The sequence below is a fragment of the Heterodontus francisci genome, unplaced genomic scaffold (genome assembly GCF_036365525.1).
Source record: "Heterodontus francisci isolate sHetFra1 unplaced genomic scaffold, sHetFra1.hap1 HAP1_SCAFFOLD_140, whole genome shotgun sequence".
Lineage (NCBI taxonomy): Eukaryota > Metazoa > Chordata > Chondrichthyes > Heterodontiformes > Heterodontidae > Heterodontus > Heterodontus francisci.
The window spans coordinates 4637033-4648413 of record NW_027141745.1 but is presented as its reverse complement, the minus strand read 5'-3'; positions in this window follow the sequence as shown (position 1 = coordinate 4648413).

The following is an 11381-nucleotide window of genomic DNA, read 5'->3' as shown; positions in this document are numbered from 1 at the left end:
GTTCAGGGTCACAGCCCAGAAACTACCGTGAGTGATATTACGGGACAGACACTGTACGCATCCATTTGGGAGGCAGTAGGGTAGTGATAATATCACTGCTCACGTAATCCAGAGGCCCAACCTGATGGCCTGGCTACAGGGGTTCAAATGCCACCACGGCAGCTATATAAAACAGAGGGAGCTCGCTTTCTATGTAGAAAGTAGAGGGAGCTCCGCCTCTACGTATTCAGTGGAGAGAGCGCCCTCTCTATGTATAAAGTGGAGGGAGCACCCTCTCTATTTATAAAGTTGGGGGCGATGAAGGAAAGAGGGGAAGAGGGAAACGAAAACAAATGGGAAAATGGAGAGAGAGGGACAAAGTGGAAGACAGTGAGAGACAGAAGAGATAGCGAAATGAGATCTTGACGGAACCCCAGTAACATTCCCCATTGTCTGCCCTGTCGGTATGTGGGGTTTAATGTGAGTATTTTAGGGATGAGTGTTAGATGAGTGATGATATTTTCAAACTGCATTGACATTCACAACAAAAGCAAGAGTTAAAGATTCAAAATTAACCAAACAAATGGCTCAAAGCATTGCTGTCCATGTACAGAGGGACGGAGAGATGGAGGGAGTAAGACACAGATGGAGAGAGACACAGACAGAGTGGGACAGAGACAGAGGGAGAGAGAGAGAGACAGAGCTAGAATGATAGAGGAAAAAGGAGAAACAGAGACAGAGGGAGAGATACAGAAAGGGAGGCAGGCAAGTGCAGAGTGAGACAGACAGAAAGGGAGGCAGGCAGATGCAGAGGGAGAGAGACAGGATGAAAGCGAGGGAGACAGATACAGAGGGAGAGAGACAGATGCAGAGGGCGAAAGGGACAGAGAGAGATAGAGAGGGAGGGAGACGAACAGTGGGTGAAACAGAGACAGGGGAGAGACAGACAGAGAGAGGGAGGGCGACATTATAGGAAAAACGTGACATCAAATAACGTTGAAAAAGGATAGAATTAAAAAGTAAAACTGGCTGTGTGCAAGAACTAATTTTGAAAGGAAAGATCAGGGGTGTAGTGTGAGTGTTTTGGGGGCAAGTGTTGGATCAGTGACTGATATTTTCAAACTGAAGCAGATTTAATCTTATTCAAAAAATAGTATTAAACACTGACAAACTTTAGAAGCAGGGGAAATGGGATACAGTGTGTGAGGGAAATTTGATAGAACCTCAGTAACAATCCCCATTATCTGCACAGTCCTGTATTGGGGATTTAGTGAGAGAGTTTAGGGGGCGAGTGTTGATCAGTGTTTGATATTTTCAAACTGCAGTGACGATCCCAGCAAGGGCAAGATTAACAGGTTCAAAATTAACCAAGAATTGGATAAAAACATTTCTGTCCAAGGAGAGAGAGATGGTGTGAGAGAAAGAGTCATGGAAAGAGGCAGAGAAAGAGAGAGTGGGCGAGGGGGAGAGAGAGAGAGAGAGAGAGAGAGAGAAAGATGGGAAGAAACAGACATGAGAGGGAGAGACAGAGAGAGGATGAGACAAGTTGTAACAATCATTAACAATTCTCATTATCTGCCCAGTCCTGTTTTTGGAGGTTCATGTGAGTGTTTTAGGTGTGAATGTTGGATCAGTGTTTCATGTTTGCAAACTGCAGTGACATTCCCAACAAGGCTGTAAAAGTGTACAAGAGCAGGGAGGTTATGCTAGAACGGTATAACTCATTGCTTAAGCTCCATAATGAGACCTCCCAGGGCAGGTGCAGTGTGCGTTTCGATACAGAGTAAAGCAGTGGATTTAGAGAAGGAGGGAGAGACGGGCTGAAAGAGTGAGGAGATCTGGGGAGGCAGGCAGATTGTAGGAGAATCTTTACATCTAACCACGTGAAAAAATAAATAATTAAAGATATAAATGGACTGAGCACTGAAAATACTGTCCGCACACAACAACTAAAGTCACACAGCATCCTAACATGAAACCATATCGCCATTCCTTCACTGTTTCTGGGTCAAAATCCTGGAACTCGCTTCCAAACAGCACTGTGGGTGTACCTACCCCACATGGACTGCAGCGGTTCAAGAAGGAGGCTCAACACCACCTTCTCAATGGCCATTACAGATGGGAAATAAATGCTGGCCTGGCCAGTAACGCACACATCCAACAAATAAATAAGGCAAATAAAAAGTTGACAGCGAGTCACTTAAGGAGATATTACACGAGACGAACAAAAACCTGGTCGAAGAAGTTGGTTTGAGGAAGCGTCTTCAAAGAGGAAAGAGAGTTAGTGAGACGGAGAGGTTTCGGAAAGGAATTCCAGAGTTAGGGTGTTGGCAGCTTAAAGGCACGGCCACCAATGTTAGAACAATTGAAATTGGGGATGCTCAAGAGGGCAGAATTAGAGGATCGCAGTTATTGATGGATAGTGGAGCTGGAGGAGATTGCAGAGATAGGCAGGGGTCATTTGTGGAAGACAGTTCCAAACTTCTACCACCCTTTGGATGTAGAAGTGTTTCTAAATTTCATCTTTGAAAGGGCTTTCGACTAATTTTTGATTTTTAGACAGTCCCCCCCGTCCGAGACTGTCCCCATCGAATACTCACAGGGCAGGTACGCACGGGGTTAGATACAAAGTAAAGATCCATCTACCAATGCCAGACTCACTGTTCCTTGGTCTCTTTCTCCTCATCTCTCACTGCCTGCAACACCCTTTCTCTGCCTCTCTTTCTCCCTCTTCCCATCCTGAGAGCAAGAGGGAGAGATTGAGATAGTGTACAGAGGGAGAAAAGTAGAGAGATAGACTAGGAAAGTGAGTAACAGACAGAAGAAACAGTGCTTCAGAGAGCAGAAGAGAGGGGAAGAGAGAGATAGAGATGGAGAGAGATTACCAGCAAGAGAGTTTACCAGAGATTACCTCTCTCTCAGTCCCTATCACTCCTCTCCAATTTGTTACCATCTCCATCTATTTTTCTCCCTCTACCCCGATGTTTCACACTGCATGCCTCTCTCTCGATTGTCTGTGTATACTGCAGTGAAGGATTGCAGCAAATTATTATGTTTTCAATCTCAGTGAACAAACGCTCTGTCTGTGAACAGAGGGACCTAGGACTGAATGTCCACTGATTCCTGAGGGTAACAGGACAGGTGGATAAGGTGGTTAAGAAGACTTACGGAATACTTTCTTTTATTGGCCGATGTAGAGAATATAAGAGCAGGGAGGTTGTGCTAGAACTGAATAAAGCACCGGTTAGACCACAGTTGGAGTACTGTGTACAGTTCTGGTCACCACATTACAGGATGGATCCGATCACACTCGAGAGCGTACAGAGGAGATTTACAGAGGATGCTGTCAGGAATGGAAAATTATAACTATGAGGAAATATTGGATTGTCTGGAATTGTTTTCTTCGGAACAGAGAAGGTTGAAGGGAAGATTTAATTGAGGTGCATGAAATAATGATGGGCCCAGATAGGGTGGATAGGAAGGACCCATTTCCCTTAACAGAGGGGTCAATAACCATGGGCATAGATTACAAGATTTCCACACCAATATCATGAGGGTGTGATGGCTTCCCTGGTGGAATACCTTGCTGCATGTTTACAATGGAGCGTTTTCCTTACTGATCATCAAAACTGGTCGCCTCGGCCCCACCTTCATCCACATTTCTCCCACTCTACCAATATTTCACTCGACATACCTATCTTTCTCTATTTGCATACACAGCAGTGAAGGATTACATCAAATGAATATATCTTACATTCTCCCTTTCAATCCACCCCAACAATCTCTCTCCCTCCAACCTTGTCTCTCTCGACAGATCTCTCTCTGCCTGCATATCTTAGCCTCTGTTCCTCTGTCTCCCTCTTAGTATCAGAGATAGCAGGAGGGAGAGACAGAGAGAGGAAGACAGAGAGAGACACAGAGAACAACTCCAGCTTCTCCAATCTATCCACGTAACTGAAGTCCCTCATCCCTGGAACCAGGCTTGTGAATCTTTTCTGCCCCCTCTCCAATGCCCCCACATTCTTCCGAAAGTACGGTGTCCAGAATTGGACAATGCTCCAGTTGAAGGCAAACCAGCGTTTTACAAAGGTCATATTTTCCTTTCTTTTGTATTCAATGTCTCTATTTATAATCTCAGGACCCTTGTGCCGTTTAACCGCCTTCTGAAACTGCCCTGCCACCTTCAGTGATTGGTGCAAAAATACCCCCCAGATGTGTCTGTTCCTGCACCTCCTTTAGAATTCTATTCTTTACTTTATATCGTCTCTCCTCCTTTTTCCTAATCGTGGCGGCGGAAGATGTGGGCACAGTTCTTAATGAACACATGGCAACAGTCTTCACAAAAGAGGGGACGACACAGACATTGTAGTCAACGAGGAGGGATTTGAAATATTTAATAGGATAACAGTGAGAGAGGAAATATTCAGGTGTTTAGCATCTTTGTAAGCTGATAATTCACCAGGCTCAGACGGTTAAGAGGTACAAGGGTGGAATTATCAGAGGCCCTGTCCATCGTTTTCCAATCCTCTCCCGTTATAGTCGTGATGCCAGAGGACTGGAGGACTGCGTATGTTGTGCAATTGATTAACATGGGAGAAAGTAATAGACTGAGCAATTACAGGCCACCCAGCCTAATCACAGTGGAGGGAAACTTATTGGGCACAAGGGAATGATCAATTTCTTTCTTGTACTGTGTGTCTCAGTGTCTCCATGTCTGTGTCTGTGTCACAATTTGAGCACTACCCTCACATTGGTGAGGAGTCGGTCTCTGGAATAAATGTCCCAGTGTTGTGGAAACATAAAATGGCCACCGAGAACCAGCCTAAAATGGCTGACTAATGTATGTGGATTTGCACAGATATTTGAGAGAGGAGAGAGAGACAGACAGTCAGACAGACAGAAAGAGAGACAAAGAGAGAGACACAGACCAAGTCACAGAGATTGATAGCAAGATATTTGTCATTGGACAGAGGAAGAGGAGGAGGCCATTTGGTCCCTCAACCCTCTTCTGTCATTCAGTGAGCTCATGGCTGATGTGTGATCTAACTCCATGTAACTTTCTTTGCCCCTTAATATCTTTGGTTGACAATAATCTATCAAACTCAGATTTCAAAACTAACAAGTGCCTCAGCATCAATTGCTGCTTGTGGAAGAGAGTTCCAAACTGATACCACACCTGGTGTTTTGAAGTGTTTCTTCATTTCACCCCTGAAAGGTTTTTAGACTGCGTTTAGATTTTTGGACTATGCCTCCAATTTCCTGACTCCGCAGCCAGTGGGAATTGTTACTCTCTGTCCACCCTTTCAGTTTCCATTATTATCTTGAATACATTCATCAAATCACCCCATAACCTTCTAAATTCCAGGGAAAGGACAAGTTGGAGCAGCAGGGGAGACTGGATCAGATGGTTTGGGAAAGTGGATAAACTGAAGCAATGGATGAGGAGACTGAGCATTCAATACAGTGAGAGGAGAGGCTGAGATTCCCAGGGAGAGACTGCAGCAGAGTGTTTGAGGAAATCTAATCTATAGATCCCAGTAAGACAACTCAATTCTTACATTCAAACAATAATCCTTGTGGTTATGGGTGTTGGAGAACAGTTCATTGTTTCTACAATATAGTCAATATATTTAGTTTGTACAGGCTATTAAATATAAATTTAAATATATTTCTGATATCAGCATCGCTCTTTATTGAATTCAGCAGTCACAGAGATTTTAAAGTGCAGTATTTAAATAATGAATTACCAACAGTGATGAACTGATTCTATTCTGTTTATTCAGTCACTAAGTAAGGAATAGGAACTTTCTACAAAACAGAATGAGGACCTGACAGAAATCAACACAGAGGATCAAGTCCAACAGGAAAATGAACACAATCTGAAAACAGACAATTTCACCTCACAGTTTCTCTCACTAATTGTTCTGGACATTCCAGCACTTTGTGATCGTGAATTATTTGCACTGCTGCTTCTTTCTCTTTCTCTTTACTTCTGCTTTTCTTTTCCCATCGGTTCCGTTCTCCCTGCTCCTTTTCTCCTTCCCTACCTCTCTGGAGTACTCACACCCTGTAAATTGTTACTTAATGCTGCTTTTCACATATGATTTATTTCTAACATTCTGCCTCTGTGTTCTGTTCACCAGTCCCAGGTTCAATGATTCTATTCTCAGAGTCAGTTTGTTCAATGGTGAAACATCTGTGAATAATTTAATGTATAGACAGAACACTCAAGTCTCAACCTGTTCACCTGCACTCTTCAGTTCATCTCAATACATGGAATAAACAGGATTGAAAGCTACTTCCAGACAAACCTCACAATCATTGAAATTCCTTCTCCTGGAATTATAAAGTAATCTGTTAGAATGTGGGATTGTTTAATTAATAAAACACCAACATCAGCGCTGCAGCTGATAATCTGCAGATAAATGGAAAGACTCTTGATTCCAACTGATAGAGTGAAAACCAGTAAAACATCACATCCATTCTTTCTATTTGACAATGTAGTCCAGTGACAGAGAAGTGTCCACAGTGAAGCAAAGAAGGAGAAGTAAAAGGGTCAGCAGCAAACTCAGTTCAGTCGCCAGACCTCTGAAGCAGCGTCAGACACACACAGAGTGAAATAATATTTAATAACAGTGATAATCAATAAATACATTGAAATCCCAGTTAAACTGAGCCATGTTATTGGTGAGGGAGGATATTGTTCTGTCCCCTTGTAACACTGAAACTGTGAAATGTCTCATTATCAATCTCTGAATAAAAATCATAAAATTATTCCAGGACCGGTTAGATCCACATCATGAAAATGTTAAAAACGACTAATGGTCTTGTTATTGATCCTAATTGAAACATCTCATTCCAATACATTCAATACACAGAATAATCCAGTAACAATGCCACAGTTACTTAAAACAATACCATTAAATACATAATACAGTTCCTGCAAGAATGAAAGAGTAGACAATGAGGAGATTCCATTAGTACATTTCTGGAAAAGAACAGGTTGCTGTGCAACACACACACAGTGAGAAATAATATTGAGTACAGCAGCACAGTTAACATCGATTTACACCATTAACAGCTGAAATACTGGCTTCCCAGCAACTCCAATTGCTGCAAGAACTGGTTAGTAAATGTCTTCGATCTGAAAGATTGCTGGATTTCCCATTTCTGAGAGAAGCAGGGACTTCTGTTAGCCTGGAATCCACAGCTCACCCAGGCACTCTGAGCTGATCCATTCCAATGGGTCCTGAATTATACAGGGGTTAAGTCTCCACTGACACGGTTATACCCCTGATCATTGCTACTAGTTACACTCACCTGAACAAACACATTACATCAGCAGCTTTGACTCTGATGTAAATAATGTGGTGGATAAATCACAACCAATTCAATTTCAATGACATTTTCTGAGTAAGACCTCGCTCGGAAATAAACCTGAAATCTGTCCTCATACTGGATGGATGGCAATTATTAGAGACGTCATTTGCATTTTCCATATTATTGCATTGACCTTGTTCACTCCTGGCTTCTCTATTGTAAATGTAACTAATCTGTCTGCATTGGATACTGAATCCAGGGACAAAAGCAATCCCGTTTCACTCCGTTCTTGCCTTTTCCCAGTTAAAATGTGAACTTTGAGTCTCTGATTCGGGACCATGTTCAGGGTTACAGCCCAGAAACTACCGTGAGTGATATTACGGGACAGACACTGTATGCATCCATTTGGGAGGCAGTTGGGTAGTGATAATATCACTGGTCATGGAAACCAGAGGCCCAACCTGATGGCCTGGGGACAGGGGTTCAAATCCCACCATGGCTGCTATATAAAACAGAGGAAGCTCCCTTTCTGTGCATGAAGTAGAGGGAGCTGCGCCTCGACGTATAAAGTGGAGGGAGCTCCCTCTCTATGTGTAAAGTGGCGGGAGCACCCTCACTATTTATAAAGTTGGGGGCGATGAAGGAAAGAGGAGAAAAGGGAAGCGAAAACAAATGGGGAAATGGAGAGAGGGACAAAGTGGAAGACAGTGAGAGACAGAAGAGATAGCGAAAGGAGACCTTAACAGAACCCCATTAACAATCCCCACTGTCTGCCCAGTCGGTATTTGGGGTTTAATGCGAGTGTTTTAGGTATGAGTGTCAGATGCGTGTTTGATATTTTCAAACTGCATTGACATTCCCAACAAAAGCAAGAGTTAAAGATTCAAAATTAACCAAACTAATGGCTCAAAGCATTGCTGTCCATGTACAGAGGGATGGAGAGATGGAGGGAGTGAGACACAGATGGAGAGAGACACAGACAGAGTGGGACAGAGACAGAGGGAGAGAGAGAGAGATACAGAGCTAGAATGATAGAGAAAAAAGGAGAAACAGAGACAGAGGGAGAGAGACAGAAAGGGAGGCAGACAAATGCAGAGTAAGACAGACAGAAAGGGAGGCTAGCAGATACAGAGGGAGAGAGCCAGATGCAGAGGAGAAATGGACAGAGAGAGAGAGAGAGGAAGAGAGACAAACAGAGGGGGAAACAGAGACAGAGGGAGAGAGTCACAGAGAGAGAGAGGGAGAGCGAGATTACAGGAAAAGCTTTACATCTAATAATGTTGAAAAAAGATAGAATTAAAGTTACAAGCTAGCCAGGAAGGATCTAAAGGGAGGGCTAAGAAGAGCAAGGAGAGGACACGAGAAGTCATTGGCGGATAGGATCAAGGAAAACCCTAAGGCTTTCTATAGGTATATCAGGAATAAACGAATGATAAGAGTTAGAACAGGGCCAATCAAGGATAGTAGTGGGAAGTTGTGTGCGGAATCAGAGGAGATAGGGGAAGCGTTAAATGAATATTTTTCGTCAGTATTTACAGTAGAGAAAGAAAATGTTGCCGAGGAGATTACTGAGATACAGCCTACTAGGCTAGATGGGATTGAGATTCACAAGGAGGAGGTGTTAGCAATTTTGGAAAGAGTGAAAATAGATAAGTCCCCTGGGCCAGATGGGATTTATCCTAGGATTCTCTGGGAAGCCAGGGAGGAGATTGCAGAGCCGTTGTTGTTGATCTTCAAGTCGTCATTGTCGACAGGAGTAGTGCCGGAGGACTGGAGGATAGCAAATGTTGTCCCCTTGTTCAAGAAGGGGAGTAGAGACAGCCCTGGTAATTATAGACCTGTGAGCCTTACTTCGGTTGTGGGTAAAATGTTGGAAAAGGTTATAAGAGACAGGATTTATAATCATCTTGAAAAGAATAAGTTCATTTGCGATAGTCAGCACGGTTTTGTGAAAGGTAGGTCGTGCCTCACAAACCTTATTGAGTTTTTCGAGAAGGTGACCAAACAGGTGGATGAGGGTAAAGCCGTGGATGTGGTGTATATGGATTTCAGTAAGGCGTTTGATAAGGTTCCCCACGGTAGGCTATTGCAGAAAATACGCAAGTATGGGGTTGAAGGTGATTTAGTGCTTTGGATCAGAAATTGGCTAGCTGAAAGAAGACAGAGGGTGGTGGTTGATGGCAAATGTTCATCCTGGAGTTTAGTTACTAGTGGTGTACCGCAAGGTTCTGTTTTGGGGCCACTGCTGTTTGTCATTTTTATAAACGACCTGGATGAGGGTGTAGAAGGGTGGGTTAGTAAATTTGCGGATGACACGAAGGTCGGTGGAGTTGTGGATAGTGTCGAAGGGTGTTGTAGGGTACAGAGGGACATAGATAGGCTGCAGAGCTGGGCTGAGAGATGGCAAATGGAGTTTAATGCGGAGAAGTGTGAGGTGATTCACTTTGGAAGGAGTAACAGCAATGCAGAGTACTGGGCTAATGGGAAGATTCTTGGTAGTGTAGATGAGCAGAGAGATCTTGGTATCCAGGTACATAAATCCCTGAAAGTTGCTACCCAGGTTAATAGGGCTGTTAAGAAGGCATATGGTGTGTTAGCCTTTATGAGTAGGGGGATCGAGTTTCAGAGCCACGGGGTCATGATGCAGCTGTACAAAACTCTGGTGAGGCCGCACCTGGAGTATTGCGTGCAGTTCTGGTCACCGCATTATAGGAAGGATGTCGAAGCTTTGGAAAGGGTGCAGAGGAGATTTACTAGGATGTTGCCTGGTATGGAAGGAAGGTCTTATGAGGAAAGGCTGAGGGACTTGGGGTTGTTTTCGTTAGAGAGAAGGAGGAGGAGAGGTGACTTAATAGAGACATACAAGATAATCAGAGGGTTAGATAGGGTGGATAGTGAGAGTCTTTTTCCTCGGATGAGGATGGCAAACACGAGGGGACATAGCTTTAAGTTGAGGGGTGAAAGATATAGGACAGATGTCAGAGGTAGTTTCTTTACGCAGAGAGTAGTAGGGGCGTGGAACGCCCTGCCTGCAACAGTAGTAGACTCGCCAACTTTAAGGGCATTTAAGTGGTCATTGGATAGACATATGGATGTAAATGGAATAGTGTAGGTCAGATGATCGGCGCAACATCGAGGGACGAAGGGCCTGTACTGCGCTGTAATATTCTAATTCTAATTCTAATTCTAATTCTAAAACTGGCTGTGAGTAAGAACTAGTTTTGAAAGGAAAGATCAGGGGTTTAGTGTGACTGTTTTGGGGGCAAGTGTTGGATCAGTGATTGATATTTTCAAACAGAAGTGACATTTAATATTATTGAAATAAATTATTAAACACTGACCATCTTTTGAAACAGGGGAAATGGGATACAGTGTGTGAGTGGAGCTTGACAGAGCCTCAGTAACAATCCCCATTATCTGCTCAGTCCTGTATTGGGGGTTTAGTGTGCGAGTTTCGGGGGCGAGTGTTGACCAGTGTTTGATAGTTTCAAACTGCAGTGACGATCCCAGCAAGAGCAAGATTTACAGGTTCAAGATTAACCAAGAAATGGATAAAAACATTTCTGTCCAAGGAGAGAGAGATGGTGTTAGAGATAGAGTAATGGAAAGAGGCAGAGAAAGAGGGAAAGGGCGAGGGGGAGAGAGAGAAAGAGAAAGATGGGATTGAAGAGACATGAGTGGGAGAGACAGAGAGAGGATGACAAGTTGTAACAATCATTAACAATCCTCATTATCTACCAAGTCCTGTTTTTGGAGGTGAATGTGAGTGTTTTAGGGGTGACTGTTGGATAAGTGTTTCATATTTTCAAGCTGCAGTGAGATTCCCAACAAGGCTGTTAAAGTATGTAAGAGCAGGGAGGTTATGCTGGAACTGTATAACTCATTGCTTAAGCACAATAATGAGACCTCCCAGGGCAGGTACAGTGTGAGTTTAGATACAGAGTAAAGCAGTGGATTTAGAGAAGGAGGGAGAGACGGGCAGAAAGAGTGAGGAGATACGGGGAGGCAGGCAGATTGTAGGAGAAACGTTACATCTAACCACATGAAAAAAATAAATAATTACAAATTTAAATGGACTGCAC